The sequence below is a fragment of the Amia ocellicauda genome, chromosome 15, assembly GCF_036373705.1.
Source record: "Amia ocellicauda isolate fAmiCal2 chromosome 15, fAmiCal2.hap1, whole genome shotgun sequence".
Taxonomy (NCBI): Eukaryota; Metazoa; Chordata; class Actinopteri; order Amiiformes; family Amiidae; genus Amia; species Amia ocellicauda.
Window position 1 is genome coordinate 18,760,161 of NC_089864.1, and position 16,475 is coordinate 18,776,635.

The following is a 16,475-nucleotide window of genomic DNA, read 5'->3' on the forward strand; positions in this document are numbered from 1 at the left end:
AAAGCTTTACAGAGTGTCTTGTATTTTAATTACTTCTTTCATACAAATGTGGAATACGTTGTTTTAAACTTTTATTTCTGGTTCCTCTCCAGGATCTTCTCCACCTGTATGAAATGGACATGTGTGTGGAGAATTTGTTTGAATAAGGACCTTGACTTCTACAATAGTATGGCTTTAAGTGGTCAGTTGGTTGTATAATGGTAATGTGTGGTATATGGTAATGTGATTTCCATTTTTATTTCAATTGTTATTCCCTAGATGTCTCTGCAGCCTCTCCTGTTATAGTACTCACAATCACAATTATATCAACACATTATGCTTTGTCTAGAAAAATAAAAAGTAATTATGGTGAGTATAAGTAGTAATTTAATAAATCATTCTGTTAAAAGAAACATTCAGAGACCAAAACATGCAAACAACCAAGAATGCACACAACGATATCCACCTAGTGTTTTGTATATCGAAACTTGCAATTTATCTTTGGACCACACTTGAAAGTCAACAACAGACCAACATTTTTCACCAGAAATACAGGCCGGAGATTGACGGCTATAAGTGGAAAGAAAGTTATGAATGCCTACGAGATGTTATTTCCGCTATGACAGAGGCATTTGGTTGAGCTAAGATTCCCCTGGGAAAAAAATATAATCCCAAACGACGTGCATTTCTGAACAAACATGTAATAAATGCCTAAACAATTCCTACAGCAGGTCAACTGAGAAGGAAGTATCTACTCGAAATTGCTGATTTGCACAAGAAGAAAATTGTGCAACTGATAAAGATAAAACTACAAAAGTTCAGTATGTTTTGTCCATTTTGTTTGTCTTCAAGGACTATCGAAAGTAATATTAGCGGATACAGTTAATCTGTTCTCTGAATTACTCATCAGTGACACAGGGTGTTGTGAAATGTTTAAATAGATTTTACATTTTAATAATGTGACTGGATTTGTCTCAGATAATGCCAGTTACAAGACATACAATCACATTATTCAAGATTAACTGACAAATTCAGTACATTTGGCTTGTACTTTGCATTATTATTTCCATGTGTTCTTTGTGATATATATGTTACAGCAATGGTGTTATGAGTTCAGTATTTTACATAAATTGTTCCTGGAAATCAGGGTTGCTGTTTTTTTAATCTCTTTTGTTGACAAATTAAGTGTTCCTACTAGTAAACTGAAACATTCTAAGAAATAATATTGAATAGGAAATATTAGTTATACAGGGATACATATATACCTTTAAATAAATGTCCACATCTGCTGCCATTTAATCAACACACCGATGCTCATTAACTGAATGATTAATTGAGATGTAGGAATCAGTAGATTATTAATCAATATGTTGTTTAATTCAGCGACTTGACCACCTTGCACTGGGAGGAAAGATGTACAGCCTTAGAAAGCAGGTAGCATAAAATGCAGGGGGCTAGTACTGAGATATAACAGGCATGAAAACATTGTTAGTATCTGTATCCGTATATCCCTATTAGTATTCTGTATCCGTGTTCACATTTCTGGGCAGTTCCCATTGATCCCATAGGTGTTAAATACATGCATACATATATATATATATATATATATATATATATATATATATATATATATATATATATAGCAATTATACAGTTCATTTATCACACAAGGGCACTATAACAAATGACAGCCAAACGTCTTCACCACCTGATAAAAAGGTTTCTGCTTTGCAAAAACAACAAACTTTATTCTTTGAGCTAAGCAGCCCTTTGAAATGAGACGGGTTCAGAAATTATAATACTGTTATTCACTATAAAGTCTGGATATAATTATGTCACAGATTTGCTTAGCTGTGGCATTTCATCAAAAGCCTTCATACGGCTGATTTCACGAAAAAAGGACTTGCTGAGTGTTGTTAACGTATCACTGCCATGGCGTTGACTGTCCATTAGGACTTCTTCCTTTTAGACTAAGGTTTTTGTGGCACAATGTATCATTCCTCCGTCTGGCCCGGGCCTCCTCGGAGATGCAGTACAAACTGGAAATTCATGGTAGATTATCACATCATGTTAGGGATGACTGATGGTAAGCAGAGGGCTGGGCTGTTGTTTTAAAAAGTTCTGCCTCTTCCTTTAATGTTTTTTATGTAGTGTTTGATTGATTTCCATAAGAGGGAATGAGGCTTACTCTGCTTGTAAGGTGTTTTTCACGTTGTATTTATTCACAACATTGTTTTTTAAATGTTGGTCAAATTAAAGTCTACTGTATGGACAGACTGGAACTTTTTCTTTTTAGATGTGTCTGTTTTCTTTCATATGGGATGGCATTTCAATTACTTAAGGAGAGAACAGCCACACTATTCTAGATTCTATGAGATGTAATTTTTGAAAGACTTGTACAGAAATTGGCAGTATGGATGGAGTGCTATGTTTTTTGGTACTTTGCTAGCTATGTAAAGCATTGATATATTAGGCATCTGTAATAATGCCATACAACACATCCACACTGGTGTGACCTCAGTCAACGCAGTCCTGCCAGTTGCCTCATGATGATAATTGGACAATATTGAATGGATGTTTTCAAGATGCACTTTCACCCAGTGTTTAAACATTTAAAAGTCAGGAAAAACTAAAGAAAAGTGACTATAGAATCGGTGCAGCATAATAATGTAATGTCTGTAAGGTCTCTTCAATTAAATGTGCAAGATAATGTTAAAAGATAAGGTTGCAAACATAATTAGTTCATGTTTTTTCACAACTGAAGATGAGAGAGGTGCCCAGACTTCAAAAAGTTGATTTGAATATACACATCTCTTTTTTTGGAATACATCAGTTGCTGCTCCTAATGGTAAAGAGATGTGTCAATCCAATGTTAACCAGCTTTGTTTCTGCAGCACAAAAGCACAGCAGGTAAATGATAAAATGATGATTCACTCACAATTTGTTTATAAAAATGGGAATCAAGTTATGCGTTCATAGAATCAAAAGGAAAAACATCTGGCGACATGTTTCTTGTGTAGTATTTTAATAGCACAATCTCTTGTACATCTCTATAAAATCTCTAACTATACTGCTGAGACGGGGCTTTATTGGATGTGTTTGATTCTGTGCATATAGATGTGGTTGACGAAGTTTGTCTTTTTTTGTACCAAGTGCAGTCGAAACTCTAGAAATACACATAACAGACTCAATTATACTACTTCCCATAATGGACAGTATACTCCAACATAGAAAAAGTTCAGTAGCTGCATCATAGTAGGCTGTTGAAGAACTGAATTTCTTTCCCTGCATGTCTGTGTGAACAAGGTCACTGTCTCACTGTGCTACGGTACTGTGCCATAGTTCAACCCTGATACCTAGAAGAACAGGGTTTGATAAGAACCAGATTTCACCAGCAATTTGGGCTCCCTACATCATACAAACCCCCCTTATAACATTGCGTATGCCTTAATTCTCACCGGTTTGACTATATATGGGTCTTGCACTCATCACGGGACAGACATGTGGGCCTGTTATCTTTCTCTCCTGCCTGGTCTGCATAAAAGTGCCTGTAGTTTGTAACTTCTTACAAACTTAGGTTTACTTTCAGAATAAGAGAGATGTATTGAAAGCATTTTGTCTCTATGCACTATATGCACTCCGCATTATACCGCTGGAACTCGGAATTGTTGCAAGGCACTTGGCATTTTGATCTTTAATGCTATAGCCTGGGGATAAAACTCAAAACGGAGGAAGTTTGAGCTAGTTAAGCCAATACATCCTTCTTAATCACAAGGGATAAAGCTAAAAAAACAGCTGTGAATGAACTCCCTGAATTTGGTTCCAAACAGTGATCAGTGAGGAGTCCTTAAACCAAATAGAAAACAAAATAGTGTGCAAACCTTTACTATGCTGATATAATATGGTTTCTAGGAGTAAATAACACCCCCAAAAAAGTAGATACAAAATTGTTAGAATCTCTATTTGCCTCAGTTTGACCGTGGAAAGATCATAGACAGAACTTTAAATCACGTGATAATGGCATTTTCTCGTGAGGTAAAAAAGTCAAAATTGCATTTTAATAGACCTCTGAGCTTTCACATCATTAGTAATGTATGAGCAAACCAGATTCTGCTGATCTCCAAGGATGAACTGAAGGACGGAAGGATATAGTAATGATGGGGAAAGGGGATTGAATGTCATTAGAAAGAGACTTGCAAAATTGTGGTGGATGTAAAGCTGTCAAATGTAATATTGCAATCAGAACTAAACCACAAGGATGCAGGAGATAGATGAGTAGACCTAATAGGTGTATATAAACACCTTTTAAACACATATAAACTTAGGAAGGCACATATGTATTAGGATTCCCTCCATTTTGGTTAGAATGTTGTCAATAACTTTTACGGGAAACAATACTTAATTTTCCTTAACAGAGGAAAACGTGTTCACCATGAATTACCTTCATTCTCATAAAGTGTTTCTTCTCTCATAAACAGTGGTTTCTGATAGAAAGTGCATTGTATTATATGATGGCATAGCACTGTTTTTTTTTATCTAATGGGAAGATCCATTGAAATAATAATGAAATAAAACAATATATAACATGAATTAGACCAATTAGAACTCATTCTAAATGATACAATAACATCTTTGATATGGTACATTCATAAAAAATATCCTAATTTCCCAACAATTAAACTACCATCAAATCATTAAATCATATATTATAAATAAAGTTTGCTTACCTTCAAAAAAAGTATTTCAGGATGAAAACACTGCTGATGACATTTTACATCTGCTCAAACAAGGCCATTCTAACCTGAAACAATGAATAAATATAAATGAATCGGGATAAAATAAAAATCTTTAAATAGTTCAAGAATATAAGGAGTGGAGAAGTGGAGAACATTTCAGTTTTCAGTCTTTTTTTTCTATATTTCTATATTTTTTTAACAATATGTTGTAATGGATTAATGAAATACATGTCAAATAGTTTTCTGTTTTATATAACAAATTAAGAAATTGTGAAATGAAAACCAGTGTAATGCATTTAATATTGTATGCATAAGCAGAAGATTGCTAATCCATGTTCATGATTCATGAGATTCTTTCAGGAAATTGCTTGTAGAGCTTTACTGGTCAATAGTCTACTACTGTAGCACTCGTACTAGACTCTGGCTATTACTGCTAGTACTTTCACTTGAATTAATGTATAAATAATCCTAACTTTTAAAAGAACCACACTTGCTATCTAATAATAATTTGGTGATAAGACAATGGTTTCTGTATATAGAATTTATTTGAGGATAGTGTAACAAGATAGTTGCTTTTCACTTAATTTAGTAGGTTGAGCACTGTCAACAAATAGTTTATATTCTAAAACCATTAATCATTGTCCATTTCTGCAAACATGTTATCTTTTCATCATTATTAATTAATTAAATCATCCCTTGGACCAAGTCTTTCTACTACAATGACTCAAAACTACACATTGCTGGACAATGCAAAGTACAATGGTGAAAGAATAAAACCTCAACTTTGTAAATAGGGCACCTTTGCATCCACATTACAGACATGTGACATAATCTTGCCAGTTTGTGGCATCATATTCAAAGTCACAGAAGAACACTAACTGAGTTATCAGCATTACCTAATGTATGATTAATGTGATTAAAATAATCAAAGCAATAATAATTGTTATAACAGTAACATACATTTTGATTAATTTGTTAGGTAGTGATGCTTAAAATGTCAGCAAAGTAAAATAGATTTTTAAGTATGGATTCTTAGTTATTTTAAATTATTTATGCACAGTTTTTAAACATATATTATGCTTAATTTGCAGACTAACACATTTACTGTATTCTTGGCAGACACTTCATAGAAGAACATTGGAAAAACAATTATCAAAAAACATTTAACAGCTATTATCCTGCACCATTTCCATTTTTATTTTTTGAAGTTGAAGATGTACATCCCCATCACTGTTTAGTAGTGGTGCACCCTTTCTTTTTTCTTGACCTCTTTGCCATTGATAGACAAAATCAGATAAAATGTCATTCCACACTTGGGTAATTGAATTATTTAACCATGCTCTCTTTGACATCTGTGGTAATTCATTTTCTTTTCTGTGTAAATCCCCATGATTTAAAATTGGATTTAGATCTGGCTTTGGGCAGACCATGAAAAGAACATTGATTTACTTTCTTTTAATTATTCTTTATAGGACAGCTTAGTTGCTAGTACATTTGGGATCTTGTTTTGCTTTTAAAACAACCTTAAAGAATGTCCACATTCAATTCAATGTCCCTTACATAAGGAATAAATCTTTCCACAAGACAGATTTGAAAAATGAATCATAATTTTACCTATCATTATGCTTCTACCTTGAATAAATGCTTTAATGTATTGAGGAAATGAGATTCATTCAAACATCAGCTTATCAGAATGGATATGTCTGATGGGTGTTTCCTTCTTTCTTTTTTCTGAATAATAGTTCATTTTACAAAATATATTTGTCAGAAGTAGTATTAAATGGTGTGGACATATGGGTGCACTATTGTGTAGCATTATGTTGGTGTATTTTGATAAGAGCATTTTAGCTCTGAGCTGAAGCACTGATCTAAAGAAGACCTCTCCCCCCCAAAGTTATCAAACTCATCAGCTGGGAACTGGTTTACATCAAAGTGACAGTTTTGGGGATGATGGCACCGAGAAGAGGCCAAATAGGTTGGAATCCTGTTATGAGATGTCTGGAGAAAGGGGCCTGTAGGTGATAAAAACTCTTTGAAGTGGATGAGAGCCGAAATCCCGACATAGAGCTACGAACCCGGGCCAACCGGCATTTCCAAAAGATGGCATGGATTTACATCAGTCATAAATCAAGCCCCCCTCCAATAGGACACTGGGGGCTAAAACCGAAATCCAATCTCAAGAACTCAGGGACCAATCACCTATTGATCTGACAGACTATAAGGAACAGCGGACAGTCTTTCTCTCTCTCTCTCTCACCTGAACCAGAAACTCGATGCCACAGCTCTACCTGTAGCTCTGTTACCAGAAACCAACCAAGTCTTTGCCGGCAACAGAAGAGTTAAACTGGGAGAAGGAGATTGAGCCGTACGAAGAATTCTTTTAAAGGACTTTATTAAATAAAGAACTTTACAGACTGCGCTGCCCACCTGTGCCCACCTGATCAGTGGAGTTTTACAGCTGGACAATTGACTAAGTCGGTGAGAGACCCTGCTTGCCAAGCAGATTTTGTGCACAACCTTGGGGCCTTCAAACCAGTGGAAAATCTGTTTGGAAAAGACTCTACATTCACAAAACCCCAACTTCCAGGTGCATCGACTGAGTGGAAGTTCTTGGACAAAGCCGAACCGGACTGCCTTTGTTCCAACCACACGGACCTCATATCGTGTGCTGTTATCTGAGCCCGAAGACAGAGAGGCCTCTCTGCGACGAAGTTCAGATAAGTTTAACAGTTTGGAGTTTGTGATTCATGACATTTGAGAAATCAATTAGAAATGTTAATCTGTGATTCATAACTATAGAATGTGTAATATCATTTAGTTTTCTTAAATATGAATGTGTGTTGCATTAAACTGTTTTGTTGATAATTTTGGAAAAAAATCTGTCAAAGCCGAGAAATATCTTCTCATTCCTGTTTAACTGTTTAGTCTGAAATTGACACAAGTTAATAGACATTAGATTATTGGTGGCCCTGCCTATCCTTAATCATTGAATAACAATCAGTTAAAGGAAATTGTGGTAACAAGTAATGATAGGATCTTTCTCAGCACCTAAACGTAAATGAGACTGATATATATATAACGAGAAGTTACCTGACATAAATACTAACCTGCGTAGTTATTTAATGTCCGACTAACAATACTAATGAGAGACTCACCTTCGTCTTACTAACCGGTATTGTAGTCAATGTGTTTATAACCTTTTTTGTTTAACGATTTGTGTTATCATATGCGATCCCATGGTCTTTGATTTGGTAACGGAAGTGATTTGTCTTTGATTTGTTGATCTAGAGTTGAATTTTAATTAGTTTTTCCCTTTTGTATAATTAGTGTAGTGCTACATTTAGTCTTTGTTTTTGAATAAATTTGACAATTTATATCTTTGTAATTGGTGTCTGCGTGATACTATAAATTCACTCCTTTAATTGAAATTTATAAGTGTGCCTTACGCTACAATTGTTACAGCATTGTCTTTTATGGAAACATTCAAATAATGTATAAAACTGCACTTAAAAGATGATGTCACAATGTAGTGAGCTGACCTATGGTTTCCGGTCCTCAGAACATGTAACAGATATCCTTTTCTGAAATATCTTCTTAGCTTACTTACTAATGTAACTGGTTTAAACATTACATTAATCTAAATCCAATCAAAATGTAGGCATCAAGATAGAACTTTGTTTATAATGGTATAAATTAGAGCCACTCGGTTAATTAAGTTTAGCATTATATGTAAAGAAATGTCCCAATGCAAAGGATCACAACACATATGAGCTCAATAATAATTACATGCATCGACTGTGTTTCCATGTCTAACAAATATGAAGCTAATACCAATTTCTGAATGCACCTGCTGTAGTCATTGTTATACACTGGGTGCTGAATGTAGCTTGCTTAATTTATTCTCAAGGAAAATGCTGTTTCAGAAACTGATACCTCATAATCACTTCAAAGAGAAACAGAAGTGTCATAATCCAACCTTTCTTCATCACAAAAAAAACCTGAAAACTGTAAGCTCTGAAAAAGAAAAGGACAAATTACAATGTATTGACTCGAGTCAGTGACTCGAGTCATTGTTATCAAAAGGCTCGACTTGAGTCCCTGCAAGACAAGACTCGACTCGACTCAACTTGAATCAGTGCTCAAAATACGTGACTTGACTCAAAACACAAAAGTAAGTCTCCATCTGACTTGAGTCAATGTCTATATGATACAAACAAATTAAAACAAAAACTGAAACACCCCTTCTCTACACGCAGTCATCTTGCCACATAAACATAAACATCTTGTCACTGCTAAGGAAATGCTTTTCTAGCCTATACCACAGCTCTATCATAATGTCAGCAAGCGGGAATCAAGCTATGGTGGCATAATGTGGTAGTGTTAAACTGTATGTTCCACAATTTGGAAAGCGGCATGCTAAAAATGTATATTAACATTGAACGGTGTATATATATATATATATATATATATATATATATATATATATGTACAGTATCTCAAATCTGTTATTTGGATCCCACACCTCTTCCGAGGAAGACTACCATGATCATTACAAGGGTCAGAAATAACACTCTGGCAAACCCCCAGTGACAGACCCCGGCCACAGACCCACATGCCCTGCAATGTATATAAGGCTGTCCACTTCTGCTGTTCAATAAGTCTCTGCTGAGGTAGAGTGCTTCCATGTTGGGCCCCTTCCAGGCCTGGCATGTTAAATAAATAAATTTATCATCTATGCATCCCGACTGGGTTCTTCAGCCTCAGTTTTTTTTGTCTTCATATTAAATTAAATCCCACCAAATTTCCTTTCATGTGGTGTGTGAAACAATTATAGGGTAGTGTCACTTATTCACTATTATTCATTACTGTACATCTAAGCCAATTGAGCACAGATATTTATATATATATATATATATATATATATATATATATATATTGCTGATTTCCTGTAAGAAAATAATCAGATAAAATCAAGAAGTCTTCAACAGTCGGGATTGAAAGGTCCCAGCCATCTTTGGGAATAGGGCAAAAGTAAAAGAATAATAACTTGGATGGTTCAAGCCAAGGCTGGAGAGCAAATCAAACGCTCAAAGAGGAGCCGAGGGACATGTTAATGGAGAGGATATGTTTGCTTCTCTCTTCATGTTCTTATTTTCTGTTTGAAATGTCTTCCAGGACCTTCTAAGGGATAGCTGCAACCATTGCTCAGATGATTGGCCAGAATAATGACCTTGAAAAACAGAAAATAAAACCCATGAAGTATAGCTGTCAAAAAATGTTAGATGGATGTTGTCTTCCATGACTAAACTAAAGGTCATGCCTCTATGACAAAGTTAAAGTATACAACAAAATAAGTCACTACAGCACAGGGGAGGTTCTGGGGGGGGGCAGGACGGGCAGGGGGCACCACAACCACCCCGCTATGAAGCTTACCCCCCCCATCACTCAAATTGTCGGGAGAAATTAAAAAAAAAAAAAAGTTTTACAGCAGAATAACCATGCTTTAAAGGTTTAATGTGTGTAGTTTTTATTTGTAGGTTTTAACGCTAAGTGTATAAAAAGTGACACCTCTGTGGCAATCCAGCTCACTCGAAGCTGCGGCTAATTTATGCGTGACGGTCTCTCCGGCTGTTTTGCTGCTAATTAGCGCTAATGAAAACCCATTACCAAACAATAATAATAATGCACCAAGAGGAGAGATACCATGGTCAATTGGTGTATTATATATGGTTGCATTCAGGTATGTAACCAAGCCTTAAAAAACGTACACTTACAGTGAAGAAACAGGGCTGCTGCCTGACCTGCTATCCCGGGACATTTTGAGGCAGAAAAGGATTTAAAATTACCTGCAAAAACTGACATAAATAAACGTGTTAATTATCACTACACCTTTGCTAAAATGAATCTGGTTGCTGAATGACTGACTGTGTAACCCACCTGAAGGATTACCATACAACAACTAATGGGTTAAATTGAATATATTCAGAGTAGCTCTGTGATTGTCTGAGGATAGCCAGGAAGGACAAAAACTAATGTGCCAACAAACGCGGTGCCACCCAAAGAATAAGTACTGGACCCCCTTGGCCACCCCGTTTCACATTGTCTGGAATCGCCACTGCATTATATTTGTGATATAACAAGAATAACAGCCATGATAATTAATCAAATAAGACAAAGCCTACTGCTGGATTTAAAAGGTGAAGAAACAAAATAATACTTGATAAGGAAAGGGCTAGTCAACATTTACTTTAATTAAGCATGAATTCTCAACTCACTGGGCATTATGAGGTACTCACTTACTAAACTAATGCTTATAACAAAACATTTATTTTACATTTTGGTGTGAAAGTAAGTTCTTTAAAATATGTAATTATTGAATTGAGAGTGAAATGTTTAAACTACAGTGAGGGAAAAAGATATTTGATCCCCTGCTGATTTTATACGTTTGCCCACTGACAAAGAAATGATCAGTCTATAATTTTAATGGTAGGTGTATTTTAACAGTGAGAGACAGAAAAACGCATTTCAAAAAAGTTATAAATTGATTTGCATGTTAATGAGGGAAATAAGTATTTGACCCCTTCTACTTGGTGGCAAAACCCTTGTTGGCAATCACAGAGGTCAGACGTTTCTTGTAGTTGGCCACCAGGTTTGCACACATCTCAGGAGGGATTTTGTCCCACTCCTCTTTGCAGATTCTCTCCAAGTCATTAAGGTGTTTGGCAACTCGAACCTTCAGCTCCCTCCACAGATTTTCTATGGGATTAAGGTCTGGAGACTGGCTAGGCCACTCCAGGACCTTAATGTGCTTCTTCTTGAGCCACTCCTTTGTTGTCTTGGCTGTGTGTTTTGGGTCATTGTCATGCTGGAATACCCATTTTCAATGCCCTGGCTGAGGGAAGGAGGTTCTCACCCAAGATTTGACGGTACATGGCCCCGTGCATCGTCCCTTTGATGCGGTGCAGTTGTCCTGTCCCCTTAGCAGAAAAACACCCCCAAAGCATAATGTTTCCACCTCCATGTTTGACGGTGGGGATGGTGTTCTTGGGGTCATAGGCAGCATTCCTCCTCCTCCTGAGTTGATGCCAAAGAGCTCGATTTTGGTATCATCTGACCACAACACTTTCACCCAGTTCTCCTCTGAATCATTCAGATTTTCATTGGCAAACTTCAGACGGGCCTGTACGTGTGCTTTTTTGAGCAGGGGGACCTCGCGGGCGCTGCAGGATTTCAGTCCTTCACGGCGTAGTGTGTTACCAATTGTTTTCTTGGTGACTATGGTCCCAGCTGCCTTGAGATCATTAACAAGATCCTCCCGTGTAGTTCTGGGCTGATTCCTCACCATTCTCATGATCATTGAAACTCCACAAGGTGAGATCTTGCATGGAGCCCCAGACCGAGGGAGACTGACAGTTATTTTGTGTTTCTTCCATTTGCGAATAATCGCACCAACTGTTGTCACCTTCTCACCAAGCTGCTTGGCGATGGTCTTGTAGCCCATTCCAGCCTTGTGTAGGTCTACAATCTTATCCCTGACATCCTTGGACAGCTCTTTGGTCTTGGCCATGGTGGAGAGTTTGGAATCTGATTGATTGATTGCTTCTGTGGACAGGTGTCTTTTATACAGGTAACGAGCTGAGATTAGGAGCACTCCCTTTAAGAGAGTGCTCGTAATCTCGGCTCGTTACCTGTATAAAAGACACCTGGGAGCCAGAAATCTTGCTGATTGATAGGGGATCAAATACTTATTTCCCTGATTAACATGCAAATCAATTTATAACTTTTTTGAAATGCATTTTTCTGGATTTTGTTGTTGTTATTCTGTCTCTCACAGTTAAAAAACACCTACCATTAAAATTATAGATGGATCATTTCTTTGTCAGTGGGCAAACATTCAAAATTAGCAGGGGATCAAATACTTTTTTCCCTCACTATAAGTGTAACATTTGAAAGTATTATCTTTAATTTCTTGGTTTGTTTGTCTGTGTGTTGAATACAAACCCCATCTTTCCCCAACAGTTTTTCCACAGTAGAGCTTCTAACCTTTCAACACCATATGCATAAAAGGGTAGCACTGTCCCACTGTTAATCAGAAAACAATATTTGCAGAGTTATTAAGCATATGGGTATATCATTATTTTTGCAATCTGCATTTACTACAATATGTTCCAAAATATATATACTGTTGTCTTTTGTAAGGATGTTTGATTATTACTGTTTTTTGTTTGTTTGTTATTAAGCTGTACAGATTCTAAACTATTAAATGAAAATTTCATAATTGTAGGCTCTCTAATTGCCTCCAACAAATCTGTGAGATTTAAAATAAAATATCACGTATCAACACTAAGAATCTGATCCTAATAACCTACATATGAAAACATCGAACAACTTATGTAACATCAGCTTTCTTTAGTGTTTCTGTCTTTAGTTGTCTGTTTTAAATATATTGTGAAGAGAATCTCTTGGGCAAGGTAAGACCTTTGTAAATACTGGACTTATTTCTGTAGGCATTAGTAGCTTGGTTGCATGACAGCTTTAAAATTTGATTACCTCTTCTGACCTTGTCTTAATTTACAGTGCTGCAAATGTTGAAATTAATACATACTAATGATAACAAATGACCATATGGTAATTATGTTCAGGGTTTTTACAGTGACATAACAAGGAGAATAATGTTACAGACTACACTGTGGAAGTTGGGGTAGAGGTCAGAATGGGAAACTGTAAATGCAGACTCAGTAGGGAGGATGAGAGATTTTCACACAGTGTGCCAGATAATTGGAGTGAGGGACTGGATTGTGCTTTCACTGACAAACTGCTCCTTTGAGAGGAAAGAGTTTCAGGGAGGAACAGAGTTCAGAGTTTTAAAGCATACTAAAAGTAACAGAGGGTGGCAGCAAATGTTTGGGGTAGGTCTAGTTCAGTTTTATATAACAGATAAGTAAACTAATGTTACAAAGTTTGTAACCAGACTTTCTGCAGCGTTTTTACTGCCCATTCTGTACTGTGAAGGATGAGATTGTTGCCTGATAGTTCCCTGAAGTGGATATGATCAGTTACTTATCTGAATGGTTTAATGCCCATTAAGGGTACATTTCTTTTTGACATCTTTGAAGTTGTCTAAAATAAATCTATCGTTAGTTGTTTTTGATGGTTACTTATGTCTGAGGTTATTTAGAGGTATATTTTCAAAAACACTTCTGTCAATGGGGGAGGTTACATGCAGTGTGGGAGAACATGGGAGAATCAGGTTTGCAGTCCAAGAGAAGGAAAGGGTAAATCCCAAATACTCAAGTAAATGACGTACAAATGACAAAAACACACCCATTTCCACATAAACCCACGTGTAAATGCTACTGAGATCATTGTTGTGGGTCTGTTGTGCACTGTTCAATATTACATCAGTAGCACATCATGTTGTAATCCTAAACACTTATATTCACGGCCTGCAGCTCCATCAGTGATGTGAAAAACCACTTGGGTAAGATCAGTAAAACAAAGTACTAAATAAAGTATGTGAGGCGCAAGCCACAGCTGTGCACTGTTTAAGTTGTCACATGACAGCCATGGATTCTGTGATGTAACATCTCGAGTACTGTTTTCATGCATGTAAACCACCCTTTCTGGAATTGTCCTGCAAAAACAGAACGAGAGCTGTACGTAGAGCTAATATACATATTAATTAATTCCTTTGCCCTTAACGTTCGGTAAACAGCAGCTCGTCCTGAGTGCAATAAACTTAAATCAGGTAAACCCTGAGAGTGAGAGGGGCATTTCATCTGTGACTCAGGCATATTGTCTCATATAAGGTAAAAATTGGTGTAAACTCCACCAATGCCCAGCAAGAGTGAAGATGTCATGTTCATAATCCCATGTGTGTTTGCTCATCTGTACTTCACTGTTGTAGTAATACAAATAATCTTACTAGGAACATTTACATCTTGGCATCGGTCTAGTTCTGAAAACAACTGACCCACAGTTGAATCATAAACATCTTCTCATAGATAAAAGGTAATACATATAAAATTAAATATTGCTCTCAGCCAACATCAAGCGCTAGTAAGTCTGTTGTTAGAAAAATATCAAGAATGCTTTATAAGTGGCATGGAATACATTTTGCATTTTTATTTATTTATGTATTTATTTTATTTTTTAATATTATGTCTTGGATCCAGTCCAAAGTTTCTAGACAGCAACACTTTAATTATGTGGATCAAATATCCACAGAATGATAGAAATACTTACAATCAAACAAACTGTATGCACTTCATGTTTGAAGATTACATAGATCAATAACATGATTGTAATTGTATACATATATTTAAATGCACAAAATGACAAAACACAACTAAAAAACACTATCATAATTTGAAACATACTACCTCAGTAATAGTATATAACTATACAGTAATAGTGTATAACTATACCACACCCAATTCAGCCATTGTCACTTGACAATATAATGAGAACAGTACTCCTTCTGTGGCTATACAATGAAAGGTCCCCTAAATATTTACCAACATATCAACATACACTCACCTAAAGGATTATTAGGAACACCTGTTCAATTTCTCATTAATGCAATTATCTAACCAACCAATCACATGGCAGTTGCTTCAATGCATTTAGGGGTGTGGTCCTGGTCAAGACAATCTCCTGAACTCCAAACTGAATGTCTGAATGGGAAAGAAAGGTGATTTAAGCAATTTTGAGCGTGGCATGGTTGTTGGTGCCAGACGGGCCGGTCTGAGTATTTCACAATCTGCTCAGTTACTGGGATTTTCACGCACAAACATTTCTAGGGTTTACAAAGAATGGTGTGAAAAGGGAAAAACATCCAGTATGCGGCAGTCCTGTGGGCGAAAATGCCTTGTTGATGCTAGAGGTCAGAGGAGAATGGGCCGACTGATTCAAGCTGATAGAAGGGCAACTTTGACTGAAATAACCACTCGTTACAACCGAGGTATGCAGCAAAGCATTTGTGAAGCCACAACACGTACAACCTTGAGGCGGATGGGCTACAACAGCAGAAGACCCCACCGGGTACCACTCATCTCCACTACAAATAGGAAAAAGAGGCTACAATTTGCACAAGCTCACCAAAATTGGACAGTTGAATACTGGAAAAATGTTGCCTGGTCTGATGAGTCTTGATTTCTGTTGAGACATTCAAACTGGTTTCTTGAACATGACAATGAGTTCACTGTACTAAACTGGCCCCCACAGTCACCAGATCTCAACCCAATAGAGCATCTTTGGGATGTGGTGGAACGGGAGCTTCGTGCCCTGGATGTGCATCCCACAAATTTCCATCAACTGCAAGATGCTATCCTATCAATATGGGCCAACATTTCTAAAGAATGCTTTCAGCACCTTGTTGAATCAACGCCACGTAGAATTAAGGCAGTTCTGAAGGCGAAAGGGGGTCAAACACAGTATTAGTATGGTGTTCCTAATAATCCTTTAGGTGAGTGTATATTAATGGCAAAAAACAGTATTATAGATACATACAACAATAGAATATATAGTAAAAAATATCTGAGACATAAAATATGTTTTCTGGATTCATTTTCAGAAATGTGCTTCATGAATTGCAATACCGACTGAAGGCAAACGTTTTACATCCCCCAGGATAAAGGGATCTCCTCCTATTTAGCACAGAATCATCTATAACATTCACATTTCCACATTATTCCATTAAATGAATATTGCACTAGATAGCTGGAGAAAGGAGGTCATCATATAATCACATAGCTGGCT

At 36.5% G+C, this 16,475-nt stretch overlaps 1 protein-coding gene across 1 annotated transcript in view; it reads right to left on the bottom strand.

Moving 5' to 3' along the window:
• mgat4c (mgat4 family member C) overlaps positions 1 to 16,475 on the bottom strand; it is a 175,534-nt gene that overhangs the window by 47,186 nt on the left and 111,873 nt on the right. Inside the window, exon 4 of the mRNA XM_066724373.1 lies at positions 4,707 to 4,780. The gene's annotated coding sequence lies outside the window, so the exon portion shown is untranslated. The remainder of the gene's footprint in view (positions 1 to 4,706; positions 4,781 to 16,475) is intronic.